The 10,512-nt window shown below is 35.5% G+C and overlaps 1 non-coding gene across 1 annotated transcript; it reads right to left on the bottom strand.

The window, feature by feature from the left end:
* Positions 1-10,374: 10,374 nt before the first annotated feature.
* Positions 10,375-10,448, bottom strand: TRNAV-CAC (transfer RNA valine (anticodon CAC)). The gene has a single exon. It is a non-coding gene; the product is annotated as a tRNA-Val (tRNA).
* Between the last annotated feature and the right edge of the window lie 64 nt (positions 10,449-10,512).

Raw genomic sequence — 10,512 nt, 5'->3', positions numbered from 1 at the left:
CAACAATATAAGGAAGATAAGGACAAGGATGGCAGTGTAGTGCCATAGGTTATAAACTTATAGATATTTTTTTTATATATATATATATATATATAGAGGTACATAAGGTTTTAGTTAAAAGAATAAGGTTGGGTATATGCCAACAGACAAAGGTGTTTTATAGGATTAGCATTTTAGGAAATATATATATACTAGTGTGTTATTTTATTTCACATTTTTCTTTTCCCTTCTATGGAAGAATAAATTTTAGTTTGTTTATTCAAGGAGTAAAAATTTATTTTGGACACGTAATGGGGAATATTTTTTTTATTTTCATTATGTGATTTCGATTTTCTTGCCTAAATTCATGTGACTATGAATTTACTTACGTGAACAACTGTATGAATATTAGTGAACATTCCATGTTGAAACTTAGTGAAATTGTATGTGATGCGATCCTTAGTGATCAAATCAAGTATTGTCTTGCTTAGATGACTATACTAGTTTTCTGGAGCCTGAGTAGAGTTATATTACTTTCAGGTCCCGAAGTAGAATGGCTAACAACACTGAACTAGCTGACGCTATTCGCCTCTTGGCGGAGAAACTGAACCAGGACAAGGTTGAACGTCCAGAGACTGCTGGAGAAATGTTTGAAAGACTGTCCAAAGTGAAACCACCTTACTTTAAGGGACAAGCTGACCCTACTTTCCTAGAAAACTGGATTAGGGAATTTGAAAAGTTGTTTGAGGTAGTGAATTGCCCTGCTGACATGAGAGTAGGACAAGCTGTTTTATACCTAAAGATGAGGCTGACTTGTGGTGGAGAGAAAAGGGGCTAGATTGAGTGCTGCTGAGGGATTCAATTGGGAAGCCTTTTGATTGTGCTGAGAGGAAAGTTTTACCCTGCCTTCATGAGGAAGCAGAAAGCCCAAGAGTTCATCAACCTTAGAATGGGTAGTATGACCATTTCTGAATACTATAGTAAGTTCATAGCCTTGTCTAGGTTTGCACCTGAGGTTGTAGCTACTGAGAGCTTAAGGCTCAGAGGTTCGAACAGGGTTGACTGATGAGATCCAGTGGGTTAGGGGGTGAAACCTTTACATCTTAGATGTGTGTATGGGAGAGCTTCTCATATTTATGGGTTGCAATCGAGAAGGATAAGAAGGCTGGAATAGTTGGTGAAAGAGAAAGGAGGTTAGTACTGGGGAAACCAAAGAACTTTAAGAAAAACCGGAATGGGAATGGGAATTTCAAGGAAGAACAACCAGGATAACGTAGTCAGGGTAGACCTGAAAGGGCGTACCATTGTAAGAAGTGCAACAAAACCATCCTGGGGGACTGTAAGGGAGACTTGTGACTTGTCATTACTGCCAGAAGAAGGGTCAAGAGAGTTGAGTGCTACGCAAGCAGGAAAGGACTTGAGAATCAGGGAATAGGTAATCAGGCTAGCCAGGGTCTAATCAAATAGGGAACCAGGGTCCTAAGCCTGGAGGTCAGAATAACCAAGGAACCATAGTAGGCCTACTACAATGATAATCTACCCAGAACAAACCTGCAGGAAAAGTGTTCGTGATGAGTCATAACGAGGCAGAGAGATCTGCGGATGTGGTAACTGGTAATTTCTCTATCAACTCAGTTTTCGTTAAAACGTTATTCGATTCGGGGGCTACTTATTCTTTTATTTCGCCTTCTGTTTTAAAGAGTCTGGGATTGGTGGAGTATGAGTCAATTGATTGTCTGTTAGTATTCCTACTGGGGAAGTCGTTAAGTGTACTAAGTTGTTTAAGAACTTACCTTTGAAGATAGGAGGGAGTGTCTTTCCATCCGAGTTTATCGAGTTTAACTTAGGAGATTTAGATGTGATTCTTGGGATGAACTGGTTGAGTCATTACAAGGCCAGGATCGATTGTGAAGTCCAGAAAGTAGTGTTGAGAAACCCTTCGGGAAAATTTACCTCATATAGACGATTTGGGAAACCTAAAAACTTTGGGTGATCTCTGCTCTCAAGTGCAGAAGTTGATGAGAAAGGGGTGTGAGCTGTTTTTCTGTAGTGTGCAAGATGTGAGTAAAGAAGCTGAGTTAAAACTTGAGGATGTTCCAATAGTGAATGAGTTTATGGACGTATTTCCGAGTGAAATTTCAGGATGCCGCCTGCAAGAGCTGTGAGTTTACCATAGACTTAGTTCCTGGAACTGCACCTATATCTAAGGCACCTTATAGAATGGCACCTCCTGAGATGAGTGAGTTAAAGACGCAATTGCAAGAACTTTTGGATAAGGGTTATATCAGACCTAGTGCATCGCCTTGGGGAGCTCCTGTTTTGTTCGTGAAGAAAAAGGATGGGAGTATGAGGTTATGTATCGATTATAGGGAGTTGAATAATGTTACCATCAAGAACAAGTACCCTTTGCCTAGAATAGATGACCTATTCGATCAATTGAACGGAGCTAGTGTGTTCTCGAAGATTGACTTACGTTCAGGATATCACCAGTTGAGGGTAGCTGATAAGGATGTACCTAAGACTGCTTTAGAACGCGTTATGGTCACTACGAGTTCACTGTAATGCCATTTGGGTTAACAATGCTCCTGCTATATTTATGGATTTGATGAATAGAATCTTTCACGAGTTTTTAGATAAGTTCGTAGTGGTTTTCATCGATGACATTTTGATTTATTCGAGGAATGAAACCGAACACGATGAACATTTGAGGATTATCTTGAAACCTTGAGGAAGAACCAAATATGCCAAGTTCTCTAAGTGCGATTTCGTTTGGAGAAAGTAGCATTCTTGGGTCATTTTGTGTCTAAGGAAGGAGTCTCTGTAGATCCTGCTAAGATTCAAGCTGTGAGTGAGTGGCCAACTCCAAAGAGTGTGACTGACATTAGAAGTTTCTTGGGTTTAGCTGGCTATTATAGGAGATTTGTGAGGATTTCTCGAAAATAGCAGACCTATGACGAATTTAATGAAAAAGGAGCCAAGTTTGAGTGGAATGAGAAGTGTGAGGAAGCCTTCCAGATCTTGAAAGATCGTTTAACCACTGCACCTGTCTTAACCCTACCTGATGGGAATGAGGGATTTGAGGTCTATAGTGATGCTTCGAAGAATGGTTTGGGTTGTGTATTGCAACAGAATGGGAAGGTAATAGCTTATGCATCGCGTCAACTGAAACCTTATGAGGCTAATTACCCTACCCATGATCTAGAGTTAGCTGCCATAGTGTTTGCATTGAAGATTTGGAGACATTATCTTTATGGGGCAACTGCAAGATATTCACAGACCATAAGAGCTTGAAATACATATTTACCCAAAAAGACTTGAATATGAGACAAAGGAGATGGCTAGAGTTGATTAAGGATTACGATCTAGACATCCAGTATCATGAAGGGAAAGCCAATGTGGTGCTGACGCCTTGAGTAGGAAATCGAGTCATAGCTGAGTCTTTATAGTCCTGAGGAGTTGTGTAGAGATATGCAAAGGTTGAACCTAGAAATTTTAAATCCTGGGGAAAGTGAGGCTAGACTCAGTAATCTTTCTTTGGGAGTGTCATTTTCGATGAGATCATTGAGGGTCAAGTTGGGATGAGCATCTAGATAAGATAAAGAGAAAATGAAGCAAGGTAAGGAGGTAGACTTCAAGATTCATGAGGATGGGAGTCTAAGGTTTAAGGGACGGTGGTGTGTACCACAGAAGTGTAACGACTAAAAGACGTCTTATGGATGAGGGCATAATACTCCGTATTCTGTGCACCCTGGGGGTGACAAGTGTATAAGGATCTTAAGGTGATATATTGGTGGCCGAACATGAAACGAGAGGTAGCGAGTATGTGTCTAAGTGTCTAACCTGTCAGAAAGTGAAGATAGACCATAAGAGGCCCATGGGGACAGTCCAACCACTAGAGGTTCCTGGATGGAAGTGGGATTCGATTTCTATGGACTTTGTGACTGCCTTACCCAAGTCGAGGAGTGGAAATGATACCATTTGGGTTATAGTGGATAGACTGACCAAGTCCGCTATTTTCATACCTATTAAGGAGACATGGAAGAAGAAGCAATCGCTACAACCTATATCAAGCATGTAGTGAGATTGCACGGAGTCCCAAAGGACATTATTTCAGACCGTGACTCTAGATTTCTATCTAAGTTTTGGAAGAAGGTACAAGCAAACCTTGGGACAACATTAAAGATGAGTACCGCCTTTCACCCTGCGACCGATGGTCGACTGAGGCTAACCAAACTATGGAAGACATGTTGCGAGCTTGTGCTATAGATTTTCAAGGAAGTTGGGAGGACCAATTAGATTTGATTGAGTTCTCTTACAATAATAGTTACCATGCGAGTATCAAGATGGCACCTTTTGAGGCGTTATATGGTCGGAAGTGTAGAAGTCCCATTTGCTGGAACGACTATAGTGAGAATGTAGTTTTGGGGACAGAATTCATTGAGGAGACCGTCAAAACGTTAGATTGATTCAGGCTAGAATTCAAGCTGCGCAAGATAGGCAGAAGAGTTACGCAGACTTAAAGCGGCGCGAAGATGAGTTCGCTGTAGGTGATAAAGTATTCCTGAAAGTATCACCCACCAAAGGCGTTATGCGATTTGGGAAAAAGGGCAAGCTGAGTGCTAAATATGTAGGCCCATATGAAATTTTGGAGCGCATTGGGAAAGTAGCTTATAGATTGGCATTGCCAATGGAGTTTGAAAAGATGCACGATGTGTTTCACATATCCCAATTGAAGCGCTATATCCCTGATGAGCGCCATGTGTTAGAGCCTGAACGAGTGCAGATAGATAGTAGCCTCACTTATGAGGAAAGACCTGTCAAGATTCTCGACAGGAAAGTGCGTAGTACGCGTAACAAGGATGTTCATATTGTCAAAGTTCTTTGGTCTAACCACGAGTCAGAAGAGGCAACGTGGGAAGCCGAAGAGGATATGAAGAAAAAGTATCCAGACCTATTCCTTGAGGTGAGTTACGAGGGCGTAACTCGTTTTCTTTAAGGGGGTAGAATGCGATAAATTTCGCGCTTTTTGTCTATTTTTATGACATTTTCATGTATATGTATGCCTATGTTGGGCAATTTGCACATGTTAGTGCAAAAGAAGTAGAGTCTCCGCATAAGAAAAGTGTTCATAAGTGACACAAGTGTTTAAAAATGGGAAAGTGCACCAGAGGCACTATCTTTCTTCAAAGATTTTCGAAATGATGAGTTAGACTTTCGAAAACAAGAGGGTTTTGTGTTAAGTTTCGGGACGAAACTTCTTTTAAGGGGGTAGACTGTAATCCCCCACATTTTTAAAGGATTTTCATAAATATATTAAGTTATTTATGTAATTATATTAAATCCAAATGAGTTTGGAAAATGATTTGACTTTTAAAAAGGGTTGACTATTTTAAAAGTCAACTAAAAATATTTTTCTAAGCTTAATAAAGTTGTGATATTTTAATTAAGCGTGTTTTAAATAAGAGTTTAATTATTAAAAGTATATTTGAAAAGAAACTTAATGGAATCGAAAGCCCAAAAGAAATAAAAAGGGAAAGGATAATTTGATGACTAAAGTCCTAACAAGCCCATCTTGTTAGTCATCAAAGTTTTAATTATTGAATTCCTTTTCCTAAGCCCAATAGGATTAGCCTATTGTTTTAATTATTGAATTCTTTCTTTTTTCCTAAGCCCAATAGGATTAGCCTATTTAAATATCCTAAAACCCGAATTTTTGCCCTACACTTATTTTCTCTCTCCTCACTTGCACGTGATCTTTGAGCCTTCCCTCACTCGACATTTTCTCTCTCCTCTTCCTCTTGAGCGTGACTTCATCTTTTCTCTCAAAAATCGTTTCTTCTTCGCTAAGTAACGTTTCTTGTTGAACAAGAAACGTCACAAACCTTTTCTTGAAGCCGAAAACAGTGCTGCCGCCGGTCCTTGCTGCTGTCCTCAGTCCGGCGCCCCCTTCCTCCTCTTATTTTGGTTGTTTTCTTTACTTCTCCTTTAAGATTCCATTAAAGTTCTAATTTTTATTGTTATTTTATTATTATTTGCATGATTTCGATTTGAGTTATTATTTTTATTATGAAATATGTATTTTTCGGATCATATGTATAAAAGAAAAATTTCAGATTTATTATTTTTAGTTTTAATCATGAAAGATGTGATTTTTAGGGTTTTAAATCACTAGAAATCGCATATTTAGAGTATGAATATGATTTTGATTGGAATACGATTTTATATTCATTTAAAATATTTTCAGAAGGTTTAGAAAATTTTATAGTTGCTGGAAATTCAGAAAGTTAATATTTTTAAGGTTTTTAATGGTTTTTAATCACTTAGAATAGTTTATCTATACTAGGGATTAAAAATAATGAGAGTTTAAATTAAATAAAACGATTTTTAAAGAAGTTTAGAAGGGTTTGGGACGTTTTAAAGTTGCTGTATTTTTTTTAGTACAAGTATTTACTCGATTTCTTGGTTGTTTTAGGCGGAGAATTCACTGTAGGGGACTTTTAGTGCTTAAAAAGTGGCCTACGCGTTAGTTTATACGAGGTACGTACATAGTCTATCGTGCTAAATGGTTTAGAACATGCCTTAGGGATGATTTTTATTTATTAGTATCATGTATAGGACCTTGTTGTCATGTATAATTTACTATAATTACTTTACATGTTACTTGCCTGTGTGCTACATGTAAATTGAGAATATGTATGAGTATGAATTGTTTGTATGGAAGTTTGATGCAAGCAATAAGTTCAGTTTGGTATTAATTCGTAAGTGGATTAATTTAAGTAAGTTGGAATCATGTGTTACATAGATTCTTGGAGAGTATTTATTTATCTTTAAGAACCGTGGATCTTATTTGGTAAGTATGGTTTATACCTATGTAAAGGTACGGATTTCTGTTGGCTGGGTTCAACAAAGGATAAAAAGAAGTAAAAGGAGTCTTGATTGATAAGTTGTGAACACTTGTTAATCTAAAGATAAAAAGGAATTTTGTTATGATTATGTGATTATGAATTGTGTATTATTTGGTTGTTGTGGTGTCATCACAAGTATTAAAAGGAATGCAACGTAAAGTGAAACGAGAATAAGTTATAGACTTTAGACTAGTGCACGTCTAGAGTTGGACATAAGGGTTGGGGTTATGGTGAGCGTGCCATAGCTTTTCTAGGAATGGGTTGATCACCATCCTTTTTATTCAAAGGTTCCTCGATATCGCAGGTCACTCTGAAATGCGGAGTCGCGCCCCCATTTCATTTTATTGGCAGGACAACTCGTCTAATAACTATTCCATTAAAGTGATAAAAAGCTAATTTAAGTTTAGTTCAGTAAAAGTCGTCTGCAGAGTATTACTTATTTATGTTATTATTTATCCCTGCAAATTTATGTGTAGTATCATGTTTAGGATTATTTGTGTCTGATATGTAGTACTCAGCTTTGCTGATTACGTGCTTGTCTGTGTTTGTGATCATGGCTTTGCCTATTGATCCTGTGGTGATCCTTCGGGGGAGCAGAGTCAAGAAAGCATTGACATTACAGGTTCGAAGATGCATACCATTGGGGAATCTGGAATGGAGAGGCTTTTATGTCATTAGTATTACTTAAGTTGTTTTCGTAGGAACATCTTTACTTAAGTTTGAGGTTATTTAGTTGGTGTGTTTAAGTTTGACATTGTCATTTGGTTTCATAAGTTTAATAAAGTTGATTTTTGTTTTAATAAGTTTTCCGCTGCAAAATTCTGAGTAAGCCGAAACGTTATCACACGGGCGATAATGCCTGGGTAATTCTCTAGATTTGTTACAAAGGTATTTTCTAGAAAGAGAGAATTATCGGGGTGTTACACCCTCTAATAATTTTAAACAACGTTTTCTTTTTATAAAAAAAAATTAAAATCAATGCTACTTTCCATATGAGTAAGTCAAAAATGGAATATGCAACCACCGTTTAATAACTTGACAAAATAGCTTGACACAATCAATTCACGAAATTAATTAGAATCTTCAATAAAGAAAAAGTTAGCGATATACTTCCTCCGTTTCTAAATAAGTGCAACACTTCTTGTTTTCACGTTTGCCAATGCATTATTTTAAGCATTAATATCTTCAATTATCAATAAGTAAAAAATTATAAAAAGTTTATATTAAAAAAATTCACATGCAGACGAATCTAACAAGATCCCACATGACTATGTTTTTCCTAAAATGTAAATCCCCAAAGCTAATTAAAGTTTAAATTGTGAATAGTAAACACTATACAAATGTTGCACTTATTTAGAAACGGAGGAAGTATGTGACAACATAATACTTCGTATTTACAAAGTTCAAACAATATGGTTTATTAATATTTATCATCATTAAAGAAATATACTAAAGTCGCTACTAAGGATTTATTAAATCATCGACCAAATTTTTCATTAATAGTATTAAACAATTAAAAACCGGTCACCTTCAATTCAGAAAGACTAGAATTTTTTGCACGCGATGCGTGCTTGAATTTTTTTTCAAAACAGAAACTCGATTTTCTTCGGCATAAGAGTCAAAATTTGAACATTAGACATACTAAATATAATTGTTTTTAGTTTGCAAAATTTGATTGGTTTTAGTTTCTGTCACTTAAGTCTCTCACCATTCTTTTTGTTTTGTCTTTTTTTTACTTTTCAAAGTTAAATTCTATGAACAAAAATAGAAATTTTATTGAATTATTTATGATTTCTAATATTATAATTTTTTAGTTGATTTTTGAATTAAGTACAATACTTCATAAAGTGTAAAGAAAGTAGACACTTTGATTTCAAGTCAATTTTTTCATAGGTTGTAGTTTGTAAGTGAATTTTAAGTTTTTGCAAAGTTTCCTCATTTTAGTGATTTGCATAACGTAAATTATGCAATTTTATGATTTTAGTTGACTTGTGAGTGATTGTTATAATTATATTTTTGATATTTTTGTTTGAAGCCCTTTGATTTGTAAGTGAATTTGTAATTTAAGAATGGGAAGGAGGTAACATAATCTCTTCATTCGAGGACACCATAGCTCCCCTTTCCCTTATATAATAGAGATATGTTGTACTTTAATTCTTGAATGATATTTTACATAAACCTTTTTACCTTGATAATTAATCGCTATTATATAATAGAAAAAAAGGTCCAAATATATGTAAAAGTTTCATTATATATATGAAACACTATAAAAAAGTAAATAATTTTTTTTCCTTGTCTAACTTCTAAATTCTGATTTCAATACAAATACACCTCTATTTTTTTCTCCTGACCCACCATTAATTGTGAATGGTTCTTGAGAATAGTGATTTGTAAGTAAAGTTTTGTAAATGTTTTTGTATGTATTGACGTTCTAGGTTATTAGCTAGTTTTAGTTTGTATGTTAATTTTAAGTTTTAACAAAGTTTCCTGATTATTTGAGTGATTTGTGTGATTTTTATAACGTGATTTTCTCAATTGTATGGGTAAATTGTAAAGTTTATTCTTTTAAGTGATTTGTGAGTGAGTGTTGTAAATTTATTTTCGGTAGTTTTATTGAGTGCCGATTTTGATTTTGACATCTTTTGTAATTTAGAAAGGGAAGGGGGGCAAAATAGGCGTTTCAAAAGAGGACACCATTGCTCCCCTCTTCCCTTATGTAATAGAGATAATAACATTTACAAAAGAACCTCAATAATTTACATCACTACCAAAATAATTTTAGATAAAAAACATGTCCATTTGTATATACAGCTACATAAGGTTGTTGATGCACGCATCGCGTGTATATGTGACTAGTCTTATTTGTGCTATCAAGGAGACTGTGTGGAAGGTAGCACATGTCTTTTAAAATCCTTGCTTGTTAGGACTTGGGATATTATTACACTATGGCTAGAAAAATGCAATCGTAGGAGAGATGTATCATGATTTTTGATTAAAGCAAGGCTTGTTCAATATATTCTTAACTTTCTCTCACCTCAATTTTAAACTCTAGCTTTCTCTCCCCCATTAACGAATCTCTTAGCTTTTTTTTCCTCCATTAATGAATCTCTAGCTTCTAACTATTCAATCTCCTCTCTGTAAATTCTATGGTAAGCCAAACAATGAAGATGGATTTAAAATCCTAAATTTGAAATTCTTAAGTTTACCAAACAATGAATTTGATTTTAGATTCTATGATTTGAGAATACAAATTTCAAATGAATCATTTTGAATGAAATGCTCATTCCCAAACACTACCTTATTGGAATATTGTTGAAAAAAAATGTTGTAGGCATTGGATTTCCCTTCGTAGTTTCTTATTTTGTTTTGGAAAGATATCCCTTCCTTAAGTTCCTTGTTCTTTTTGAAGAGATTTTTTCCCTTCCTAATTTATTGTTTTGATAATATGTTTGATTATTCAAATTTCAAAAAGAAAAAAATTATATCAAAATGTCTGAGCCCGGGTTCGAACCGGGGACCTCTAGTGTGTGAGACTAGCGTGATAACCGACTACACCACCCAGACTTGCTTAATGTAATTTTCTTTGTAACGTACAAATCAGAATTATTGTATAAATTTTAATGTATTT

This window comes from Beta vulgaris, chromosome 2, assembly GCF_026745355.1.
Source record: "Beta vulgaris subsp. vulgaris cultivar EL10 chromosome 2, EL10.2, whole genome shotgun sequence".
NCBI classification, from domain to species: Eukaryota; Viridiplantae; Streptophyta; class Magnoliopsida; order Caryophyllales; family Amaranthaceae; genus Beta; species Beta vulgaris.
Note: the sequence above shows the minus strand (reverse complement) of the source record. Positions and strands in the feature narration are given on the sequence as shown.